This window comes from Mesoplodon mirus (assembly GCF_964341445.2).
Source record: "Mesoplodon mirus genome assembly, chromosome: 3".
In the NCBI taxonomy this organism is placed as follows: Eukaryota; Metazoa; Chordata; class Mammalia; order Artiodactyla; family Ziphiidae; genus Mesoplodon; species Mesoplodon mirus.
Genome location: NC_138978.1, coordinates 57,029,386 through 57,041,874, shown reverse-complemented (window position 1 = coordinate 57,041,874; position 12,489 = coordinate 57,029,386). Strand labels below are relative to the sequence as shown.

General features: G+C 38.3%; 1 protein-coding gene across 1 annotated transcript in view; it reads right to left on the bottom strand.

Annotated features, from left to right (window-relative positions):
* Window positions 1-7,154, bottom strand: part of ATG4C (autophagy related 4C cysteine peptidase) — an 87,349-nt gene extending 80,195 nt beyond the window's left edge. Inside the window, exon 1 of the mRNA XM_082613087.1 lies at window positions 7,035-7,154. The gene's annotated coding sequence lies outside the window, so the exon portion shown is untranslated. The remainder of the gene's footprint in view (window positions 1-7,034) is intronic.
* Window positions 7,155-12,489: the final 5,335 nt, after the last annotated feature.

Below are 12,489 nucleotides of genomic sequence, written 5' to 3'. Positions count from 1 at the left end.
ATTGAAGGTATCCTATAAATTCATGATTTCTTTTAAAAAATGTGTGTGTATGTGTGTAACCACTTAAAGGGCCTAGAAGCAACAACAGTAGTAGTAGTGAGTATATTCAATGCCCAAATTTTGGTTTCTAAGTACCATTTTCCACTAAAATGAACGAGGGCTCCACTGTAAAATAGTTGATTCCAAGTAGAATATACAAGGTGAGCCTGGAACACCTTATTGTACAAAGAAGTAAGAAGGTGCCCAAATACCAATGTGAACATATGCAAAGGCCACAGGAACTAGTTTGAAGGGACTAAACAAGTCTGAGATAATTCAGTCATCAAAAAGAATAATGGGGGCTTCCCTGGTGGCGCAGTGGTTGAGAGTCCGCCTGCCGATGCAGGGGACAGGGGTTCGAGCCCCGGTCTGGGGAGATCCCACGTGCCGCGGAGCAGCTGGGCCCCTGAGCCATGGCCGCTGAGCCTGCACGTCCGGAGCCTGTGCTCCGCAACGGGAGAGGCCACAACAGTAAGAGGCCCGCGTACCACAAAAAAAAAAAAAAAAAAGAATAATGGTAACAGATCATCACATTGGATACATTTTTTAAAAAGGAATCCTTGGGTACATAGAGGTACTAAAATAAAAGGAGAGGGACTTCCTTGGTGTTCCAGTGGTTAAGAATCTGCCTTCCAGTGCAGGGGACGAGGGTTCAATCCCTGGTCAGGGAACTAAGATCCCAGAGGCCGCCGGGCAGCTAAGCCCGTGCGCTCTGGAGCCCACGCGCCACAACTAGAGAGAAGCGCACATGTCTCAACAAAGAGCCCACACACCGCAACTAAGACCCAATGCAGCCAAATAAATAAATATATATATTTTTTTGTATCTTCCTTTAAAATAAAATAAAAAGAGAGAGGAGGAATATCTCTTCTTTAAAGAAAATAGCCAGCAAACATATGTAGAAGGATTGAGAGAACTGGAAAACCATTATTTGGCAACAACCAATGCAATGATTGATTCAAGCAAGGTTCATCAATGGCTACTAAAACCACCGTATAGAAAAAAAATTGTTGGAAAACAGAAAATCTAATGATAAAGTATCACCTCCACAGATTAATAGTTAAGTATAAAAGGGAAAAGACACCTTTAAAATGTAGGAGTCTGGTTAACCTAAGTGATCAACCTTAACATCACCAATAAATGGACAAATTATCATTACATTACTCTTGATGTGATCAAATGGAAAGTTTACAATAACTACCATGTAACAGTCTTGAAAAAAAACTATTTAGCCTGAAACTGTGAAGAAACAATCAAATTCATTTTGTGAGGCATTCTACAAAACAACTGGCCTAAACTTTTCAAAAATGTCAATGTCTTGAAACACCAAGAAAAAAAAAAAGGAAGGAAGATAGGAGGAAAAAGAAAAGGTGAGGATTGTTCTAGATAAAAGAAAACAGAGAGACAGGACAACCAAATACAATTCAATGAAATCTCTTACTCAATTCAGTGTTTTTTTCCTAAAAAGCTACAAGAGACATTACTGGAACATCTGCGTATATCTGAATTTTTTCATATGGCCTATACATTAGATAATATTATCATATCAAAATTAAATTATTTGGGTATGCTAATGGCATTATGTTTATGTAGGAGGATGTCCTAGTTCTTAGGCGATGCATGATGAAGTATTTAGAATAAAGTACCATGATGTCTCCCCTTACTTTCAAATGCTTCAGCAAGGAAAAAAAAATGTGTGCATTTGTGTGTGTGTGTGTGTGTGTGTGTTAGAGAAAAAGCAAAAAAGCAAAAGAAGCATAATGTTAACAACTAGTGAGTCTAGGTAAAGGATATACAGGTATTTGTTGTACTACTCTTTAAACTTTTTTGTATAGGTTTGAAACTTTCAAAAGAAAAAAAGTTGGGGAAAAAAGTAGGATGGAAATTAAATCGACTTTAGAGCAGCTGATCAGACTTTATAACGTTTAACTACTTCTTCACCCTATCCATAAGACCTAAAAGCCAGTACAAAGTTCAGACAGGTTGGACTAAAAATAAAAGTAATAATCCTAACAAATAATAAGTAATTATAAGCCAATCCATCATTAACTTCCAATTATAGCTGTAGACTAACCATAATCTCTGATGAGAATTCTGTGAAAGATGACATGTGCTGACTCACCTAGGACAATTGTGAATAAACAAAAGCTGTCTTGTATAATATTTTCTCCAAATCCAAATATGACTGCCAAATGATTTTTTCCCCAATCAAGATCTATTAGTTAAAAGGAACTCTAAATTAAAATGTTGTTACAGAAGTACAGATGATCCCAGACACCACATCACTATAATAATAATAATGATAACAATAATAATAAACAAACTCTGTACCAGGAATTTTGTAAACCTATGAACACGTACCATCTCATTTAATCCTCACAACAACTCTATAAGGCAGGTACTATTATTATCCTCATTTTATAGATTTAAAAAATAACAAAGGCTAAATAACTTTTGCAAGACCATACTGCTACTAAATAGCAAAACACACCTTGAATCCAGGCAATTTGACTCCAAGCCCAAGTCTTTTGCTCTGTACCCTCTACTGCTTTACTTTGAAATGTAAAATTTAAATAATAACTGACTGTATTAATTCAATATCTACCAAAAACTACACAATGGAGTTATTTCAAAGAAAATCATAAGCATGTCTTTTTTCCCTAATACACATTTATATCTACACATACACCAACTGAATGAAGTTAGAATTTAACCAGATGCCCAATTTACTGCCAAATCCCAAGTGCAAATAAAAATGATATAGAGCTGTATTACTCAGTTACCTATTCATATATATGGTTGAATATGTTACATATAAATTCAAAACAAATACCAACATATTTCCAAAAGCCTTCATCTAGACCCTTATCCCTGCCCACTCAAGGGAAAAAATACTGAAAAAACTTATTTCAGGTACAGCATTCCTCAAACATACTTAACTTAAACAATGACATAAAAGGAAAAAAAGAATAATTAAGACATAAACCTTGAACACTGATGCCACGGTGAAAAAATATTAACAAACAAAGCATGTCCCCCCAAACCCAGTCATCTTACAATGTTCTCTACCTCAATGAACTGTACCACAATCCATCCAGTTACATAAGCCAAAATGCTAGTGGTGGCTGATGGCACCTTTCTCTCCCTCATTCCTCATATCCAATTCATCACCCAGTTCTACCTCCTAAACATCTCTAAAACCCATCCACTTTTACCTGTCTTCACCACCACCTTGTCTAAGATATCACCATCTCTCATCTGGCCTCTCCTCATCCACACTCTTATCTCCTCTGTAAACAGTTTTTCTTCTGTATAACATCAAGTCCTTTTTCATAGAACTTACAATAGTTGCAACTTTACATTTCTTTGATGGAATATTTGATTTATGTCTGCCTCCCCTCATAAGTTCTATGAGGTAGAGACTGCATTTACTCATCACTATATCACTGTGGCCTAGAAGCGTGCCTAGTAAATAAATAAACGCTAAATGATTGAATGCATGTCAAAGATTACAAACATTTATAAACAGTCCAAAAAAATTAAGTAGTTACAAGGCTCACGAACCATCATAAGGAGTACCTTATTTCATCATTTCTAGATCACACATTTTTACATTTTAAACTCTGAAACTGAATACACCTTACAGTTGACAATCTTTTTATGTTTAATGGGCAATATTTTTTTTCTTTCACGGCAGTTCATAAAATAATGGCGCATCTTGGAATAAAATAAACAAACAAACAAAAAACCCTCATCACAGGTAAATCTACAATACAACTGACCCACTCAGTTCAAACATGGTAGGCTAGCCTCCCTTCTCCTTTGGCCACCACGCCACTCCCAACATTCAATAATTAACTGCTTACTGGTTCTTTCACCAACAGTTATCCAATTAATTCTTTTCTTTAAATCCCACAATAATAACACTAGATCTGTCTAATTCCTCATCGCCTGGTATCTGAGCTCTTGCCACAGCTTCATTCATTTAAACATTTGTTTCAAATTCAGCCGACACTGCCCACCTATATGCAAAGAAATGAAGATACAAAGCAATCCAGTTAACTGTCCCTCCCACTAATCTCTCTCTCCTACAATTTAGAATTTTGCTCATTTTATGCCTCAAACTGGAATTACTTTCCTCCCAATTTCTACCTACCAAATTTATACTATTTTAGTTCTAGATCAAATCTCATCTTCTTCATGAAATAGTCCCTGGTTAATAATCTCTCTTTTCAACCTTAACATTCTAAAACACATAAAACCAAACGCATACTGGCTATATTTTGTTTCTTGAAGGCAAGGTCTACATGTCAAACATTCTGATAGAGTGTAAGCTCCCTAAGAGCAGGGACTTTTGTCTCTTGTTCACTGTTATATTCCCAGCACCTAGAAGACTATCTGCTATGTAATAGCTGCTTAGCAAGTATTTATTGAATTAATGCTCTTTATATATTCCAGAGTAGTGAACAAATCTTTGCAACTGTAGTAAGTGGGAAGAGTCAAAAGGAACTGGACTAAATTACTTGAATTCTTTGAGCTTCAGTTTCTTCATCTGCTAAATGTAAATAATACTCAGCAGCTCAATGAGTTGGTATAATGATTTAATGCAATAATGCTTTAAAGCAGCGGTCCCCAAACTTTTTGGCACCAGGAACCAGTTTCGTGAGGAGGGGAATATGGTTCAGGTGGTAATGCAAGTGATGAGAAGTGGCAGATGAAGCTTCGCTCGCCCACCACTCACCTCCTGCTGGGCAGCCCCGTTCCTAACAGGCCGAAGACCAGTACCAGTCCGTGGCTCGGGGGTTGGGGACCCTTGCTTTAAAGCATCTGGTACAGAGCTGAGGACAAGAGGATGTTCTCAATAAATGTTTTGATGATACTGTGACAAAAGTTAAATAGTAAAAAGGATTTAATAAATGCCTACTAAATGAATAAAATCTCAGGAAAAATATAAAAAATTTGAGTAATGTTTAGCCTCATATCATTTATCCAATAAAGAATTTCATGAGTGAATTAATTCTGAAATATTATACATTTAGCCCCACTCTTAAACATGGCTAAAACCATTTCTGACTAATTAGGAATAACCTAATTTAGACTGGGTACATGTATTAATATTTATATTTTACTGACATAGAGATTATATTTGACTCCTAAAGAAGAACAATAATTTTGCTATTAGAATAGTAAAATACTCAGAATAGAAGAAAGCTGCCAAGTTATTTAAGTTACATGGTCCCCAGAAAGACAAGAAGTACAAAAATTTCTGGCTACAAAACATTACTGAATAGTAAACAATGCTATTTTACCAGATCTATCAAATTATGTAGAAGGGGCTTCCCTGGCAGCGCAGTGGTTAAGAATCCGCCTGCCAATGCAGGGGACACGGGTTCGAGCCCTGGTCCGGGAAGATCCCACATGCCGCAGAGCAAATAAGCCCATGCGCCACAACTACTGAGCCTGTGCTCTAGAGCCCGCGAGCCACAACTACTGAAGCCCGCGTGCCTAGAGCCCATGCTCTGCAACAAGAAGCCACCGCAATGAGAAGCCCGCGCACCGCAACAAAGAGTAGCCCCCGCTCACCGCAACTAGAGAAAGCCGGCACACAGAAACGAACACCCAACGCAGCCAAAACTAAATAAATAAAATAAATTAAAATATATATAGAAATATCTCATAAACAATCACAACAAATAAACTTTTCAATATATTTGTATTCCATTTTACAGAAAAAGGAGCATCACTTAAATGGTTTTTAAACTCTTTTTACTAAACTATAAAAGTTCTCATGTTGGCTACTTTTTAACTTTAAACACGTCCCAAAATTTTACAGTGAAAGAACTGAGAATTAATTTAATACACCATCAGATTATTCGACTAATTAGAAACTCTCCCTTGTTCAGGGAAGACACTTTATTTACTTGTAAATTGGTACACACACAGACTTTACCTTTCAAAGCTTTTCTAATCCCTCTGTGTACTTTCAATGACTCACAATCTAATTACAAATCATAAACAACCAAGGACGAAAGAGCATTCCCTTGTGTCTATCTGCTATTAACTGACACAAAATCATTGCAAAAATTCTACTGGGGACATATGTTTCGAGTAGGAGAAGGGAAAAAAATCCCATCTAAGTAATTCAGATACGAAGAGCTGTAGGACGAGGTATTCTCCTCTAACCACAGGGTAGCAGTGAACCCCTTGTGGGAAAATAATCAATACAAAACAAAAATGTAAGCCAAATAGATCTTAAGTATAAACTTCATAAGCAGAGTCATGCTTGGCTGTTCGTTGACGTCTCTCGTATTCACCAGTCATCATAAGAATGTGTTTGAACATCCAACCTAAAAAGCCCGGACATGTGGATGGAAGTCGAAGAGTTGAGGATGAGTAAGAAACAAATAAAGTGATTAAACGTTAATGTCTGAATGGAAAAGCATTAAGATATTCAGGCAAATGTGTTAAGAGTCTGAAGCAGTAACAAAGGCCTAAAAAGGGATAAAGGAGTTAAGAATGAGAAGATAGAGACCTTGAGAATCTGATTTGGGGGGATTTTTTTTTTCTCTTTTCTGTTATTTTTTTAACGGAGAGAAATAGGGAAGGAGTTAAATGGATGCAATAACTTAGGGGACGAGAGATCCTGCCTGAAACACGTAAGAAAAGCCTCTAGGAGAGGGGGAACAGCTGCCCACAGGAAGGCTTACAGTTCGTTAGCTCTGGAGCCCAGGAAGGGCAAGGAGTCAGAAAACAAATTACACCAGAAACAGAGATGAGGGAGGCGCCAAAACCCTCAGAGAGCCTAAACGGTTGGCTACTGGGTCTCCACTGAGGGCAGGGGCCCGCCAAGAAACCCGGTCATTTGGAAGGACCAGAGACACTAAGTCCCAACCTTCTCTGAAGCTAGCGGAGTCAGAGGAACCTCAAGTCGACCCCTCACCGAAAAACCGAAAACAGAACTGGAGAAATGTAAACAATGTGCAGGAGCCACCAACCGGGAAATGTTCCAGCTCCACCAGCAGCCGCCACAAAAGCAGCCGACACACACGCAGACACCCCGACCTCAGCGCCGCAGCTACACGCACCTCGAGCTCCCCGGCCACCGTAGTAAGAGAAACGCCCCACCCCCCTTCAAACCCAGTAGGTCAGCCACTTCCGGGGCACTAACGCCTATTGATTGGCAGCAGCAGTAGTAGCGGCCTACAAGCCCCCGGTCCGTTTACTTCATCCTTTTTTCCTTTTTTTCGTCCTGTTTGCCGCCTCAGACTGTAAGTCACCAATATAGCAAGAGCAGAACCAAGAGAAAGTATCCATCTATAAGCGGTGTCTCCGATAGACAAACTACATTATTCCTGCCATGACTTCCTGCTGAACAATTGGACTTCAACTCCCATCTTGCCATGCAACACTCCCTCTCCTCCAGCGCGGGAACTACAAGATCCAGCATGCACTGCCCCCCTTATTCTTCACTCTGCCCCTGACACCTGCAGACCTCAAAGGCGATTTCAGAGGATTCATTAAATCCTTTAGATTAATGTAGACCTTTCTACCAAGACCCACTTTGGTAAAAATACCAGTATTCCCTCCTTTCCTTTTGTGAAGGTATTAAATATCAAGGAATATGTGAGTTCATTTTCCACGTTCAGATTATTTCCCAGAATTGAAACAGGACAGTCTGCAAAGGCTTTTTATGAAATGAAAATTTTTATCCTCATTCATAAGGGGTGTTGAGAGAAATACTAAATTATTGCAAAGTGTAATCCTGCGTCGTTTTTGCAGTACTGCAAGGTTGTGCTGGAACAAGGGCTACCAAATGTGCTCCCGAATTGAATAGGAAATTACAATAAAAACGAGAAGAGAAAAATTAACAGTCTGTAGTAGCAGACTATGAAACCACAAGGGAAAGAAAATCTTTCAGAATGCAGAGTTGAAAAGTTGAAAAGTAGATTTGAAAAGGGTTTTCAATTTTTTTATGTGTTTAATGGTTTGAATTATCTTATTTTTATTATTATTCTCACAAAAACAGGTAACTGCAAGTATTTATTTTCTGTTATGCAGTAGGGCCACCAAGTAACCTATCACACAAAGGATATAGCAAGATGTAACACTTTTTAGGGTGAGCAAACAAAATAACTGTTTTCTTGCCTGATTGGATAGCCAGTGGTTCCATATTTTAAAATACAGAACTCCGTTTTGATTTCTTAGGACAGATAATATGCATTTAACAAGCTGTCTGGATGCTTTTTTGTTACTTTCATAAAGACTCGGATTACAAGAATGAATGTATTTTATTTTTAATATCATACATTAACAGGATGCGAGAAACAATGCTTTGGTTCTTTAAATAAACTACATGGTAATTATACAAAATAAAACTGTATGTATACCACAAACATTGGTAGCCTATGGATTTACAGTAAAAACAAATTTTAATTGGTTAGTAAAACAGTAGAATAATTTCCATTTTTACAACTTCACGTAGAAGTCACACAGGGAAATTATATTCTCTAACATTGGCATGGCATCAGCTGCCATACAAACTGCTTTCCAACTCCAGTGTGCTAAATTATGCAGCACAAGCAGGTAAATATTTAAAACCTACGATCATGGAAAACAATCTGCTGCTTTCGATACTCATACACCAAAGCAATATGAACTCTGTGAGAGAAAATATTTTCATTGGAATGATTCAGAGGTAGTAATAAACTATAATTAGGTTATCTGTTATTCATAGGTGTTTGTAGTAAATAAACACGTAATTGGATCCACTTATTAGGGTTGTTATTAAGGAAGCTTTAAAATGTGCTAAATATTTGATACACATATTTCTAAAGTGGTTTCAATGATCAATTGTATAAATGAATGTGGGAAAGAGTCTAAAGAGTACATAATTTATGTAACAGACTTCAGGTTTTTAAAAGAGATTCTTGCAGCTGCAGTACTCAGCAATATTCTCTCCTCATGTGTCTTTGACTTTGCAATTCAGCCAATTGCCAACCACACAGAGTCAAAACTGGACAAGATGTTCATTTCGGTTCAACAAATACATGATAAGTGCTGCTAGGGGCAAAGCACTCTGCGTAGGCACTATAGTCTTTTTTGAAGCACATACAGTTTTGATAATTAAGAAAGAATTAAAAGGAAGTGAAAAGAAGATAAGAGAGCTTTATCAGAATGGAAAACAGAAAGTAAAATATGTGTAACATCAACTTCCTTTATATACACACTTTTATTTTTAAACGTGTGAATGTCTTACCTAGTCAAAAAAAATTTTAATTAAAAATTAAAAGACCTTTGCAGTGAAATACCTGTGTAAGGGTCACAGCTCTACACTTGGGCAAATTACTCTTCTCTCTGTGTTTCAGTTTCCTCAACTGTACAATAGGATGATAATAAAAGCCACCATAAAGTATTTAGAACAGGGCTTGGCACATTATATATATATATATATATATATATATATATATATATATATATATATTTTTTTTTTTTTTTTTTTTTTTTTTTTTTTTTTAAGCTGTACGCGGGCCTCTCACTGTTGTGGCCTCTCCCATTGCAGAGAACAGGCTCCGGACGCGCAGGCTCAGCGCCCATGGCTCACGGGCCCAGCCGCTCCGCAGCATGTGGGATCTTCCCGGACCGGGGCATGAACCCGTGTCCCCTGCATCGGCAGGCGGACTCCCAACCACTGCGCCACCAGGGAAGCCCTAAAATATTTTTTGAAGGTAAAATTTTATTCAGGGTGTTGAAAGTTTTAAAAATAAACTATAACCCTATTTTTAGAAAGTACCTAAATAATATCAATAATACAATTAGTGAAAAATATGCTACTATATTTGAACCAGATAGCGTTCTAAGTATTTAGAAACTACCTTCAACATCAACTTTCAATAATCACTTATGCATTTATTTAACTGGAACTCTTTAGTAGTGAATATGCTTTCTAAAACACAGGAGCTACATCTTAAACATCTGTGTCCCGCTCAGCTCTAAGCACCGTACTTTGTACAGAGTAATTAGTTCTCCATCAGTGCTTGTGGGAGTTCATGGTGATGACTGAGGCCCTGAAAACTCCCTTCTTATTCATACATAAGCTATTTTTAACACCCGTGCTTTATTATTTTTTTTAATATTTATTTATTTATTTGGCTGCCCCGGGTCTTAGTTGCCATACACGGGATCTTCGTTGCCACGTGCGGGATCTTTTCACTGTTGCATGTGGGTTCTAGTTCCCTGACCAGGGATCGAACCCGGGACCCCTGCATGGGGAGTGCAGAGTCTTAACCACTGGACCACCAGGGAAGTCCCTATTATTTTAATTAATAAATCAGATTGTATAATTAAATAGCTATTAAAACCAGAATATTTGACTAATAGAATGCTACATTTAAAAATCATGAAAAACAGCAATTCACTGCTTAGTGCGTATATATATTTAAAACATTCATCTTAAGCGTCAAGCCCTTTCCAAAATTCATCATATCCCAGGTGTGTACTTTGAAAACAAAGAAGCCATTCTAGTAGCATTGATTGTGATACAGTTCCAGGTTTTTGCTAGTAAACTTTTAATTCTTAACTTCTACCAAGTATACATCTTATTCATCTCCCTCCAGGACCCAGAGAAAGATGAAGGTCCTGTTTAATAAGTAAACATGTACCATGTATGACTGATCAGGAACGTTATTTTGAGATAAATTGAGCTCAGCCCTGATGAGATGAATACCTTGTGGAAATTATTAAAATTATTTTAAGGAAAACTTGGTGAAAACGTTTTCTCCTTTCCAAGTGACCTTATTTCTATCCCCTCTCCTACATCCTCAAGCTCACTCTTTCCACTGCCCCCTTTGCCTCAGCCTACAAACATGTACTGAATCCCCACAATTCTGAAAGCAACTTCAGCGGACTCAGTTTCCCCCCAGATGCAATATTATTCCATCTTCCTTTTCCTTTCATAACCATACTTCAGCAAGTGCTACAAAGTAAACCTTAGCCTTGAAATGCAGCACAAAATCTATTCACAGCTAATATTTACTGAACATCCAGCACTGTGCTAAGTCATGGAAATATGAAAAGAATTCAGAGAAGTAACTTACAGCTTACAGTGTGATAAACATTATGATAGAGGGATGAACAGGGTATTAAGAGAACAAGGAGTGTCAGTTATTCTCAAATTGAGGGATCCTGAAGGAGGAAGTCCTAAGATAACTTAAATGACAAAAATAATTAACTAGCTTCAGAAGAGGAAGATTCGACCAGTTTAGGATAACCCAGAAATTTATTATAGCTGGAACATGAGAGTTGGGGAGTGGTACTTGTACACTATGATAAGAGTGTTGAACTTTAATCGGGTTATAAAGGAAACCATTTAGGGAATGACATAATTAAATTGCATTTTTAGGCTGCTGCTTGCAGGATTACGGAGAATGGCTTGGGCTGGAAAGAACAGTTAGGAGATTGTTTTCATAATTCAGGTTTTAAAAAATGGGAGACCTGAAATAAATAGTAATAAAGGAAGAGCAAAAAACTGGTCAGAGATATTAGGACAATAGAACCAAGAGGAAGGGCGAAGGAGGGAAGAAATCAAAGGAGACTCCCATGTTTCTGTTTTTTCACTTTTCCACGTGTTGAGTTAGGAATGCTTAAGCACCATCAGAGGACTATGCCCAGGAGGCAATTAGATATGGAGCTTAAGAGGAAGATTTGAGCTGAATGTATAGACTTGGGACTCACTAGCTTTAGGTGAGAGTTGAAACCATGGGCATGGATAAGATTACGAGCCAGGTGGATGGGCATCTGAGCTAGTAACCAGGAAGCCAAAAGGTGACAGAAATGAGGGAGAGTGGAGAAAAATATATGGACCCAGTTTGGTTTCGCTGCTGAAAATGTACAAAATAACTTAGAAAAACCAGTTGAGGTCAAACGTTGTGGGCCCATTACTTGTACCTGCCTACTCTTGATCTGGAGAAAGTTGATTGTCACAGAGCAAGGCAGAGCTGATGGTAGGACAGCCAAGAGTTCTCCATCTGGGAGTCCATCCTACATTAACCTTCAAGTAAAAGCTGAAGAAAAACAAGCCCTTAGTGAAGGCTGTGCTCTGCAGTTGGCTGACCAGATTTCTTCCACTGTAGGGCTCAAAATAGTTTACTTCTTGGCCAGCAAAAACACGGAAGAGCCTGGAATAACTGCCTTCAGCAAACGCCTGCCGCCTCTTCCCAGCCTTCATGGGTTAGGCCTCATGTCAACCAGCAGTCGTCTTCTTACAAACTCAAGGTCTGTGTGATGCAGCAGTGTTCGCTGCAGCTGGAAAACCCCTGAGTTCATGGGAGATGAAGCACCAGGGTTTGCCAGTCTGGCTCAGAGCACACTTTGTTCCTTCGTAGGAAGCACCTGGGCACACTAGAGGCTTCCCCCTCTACTACTGTCCACCTTAGTGCTGGTTCTGAGGGCTCA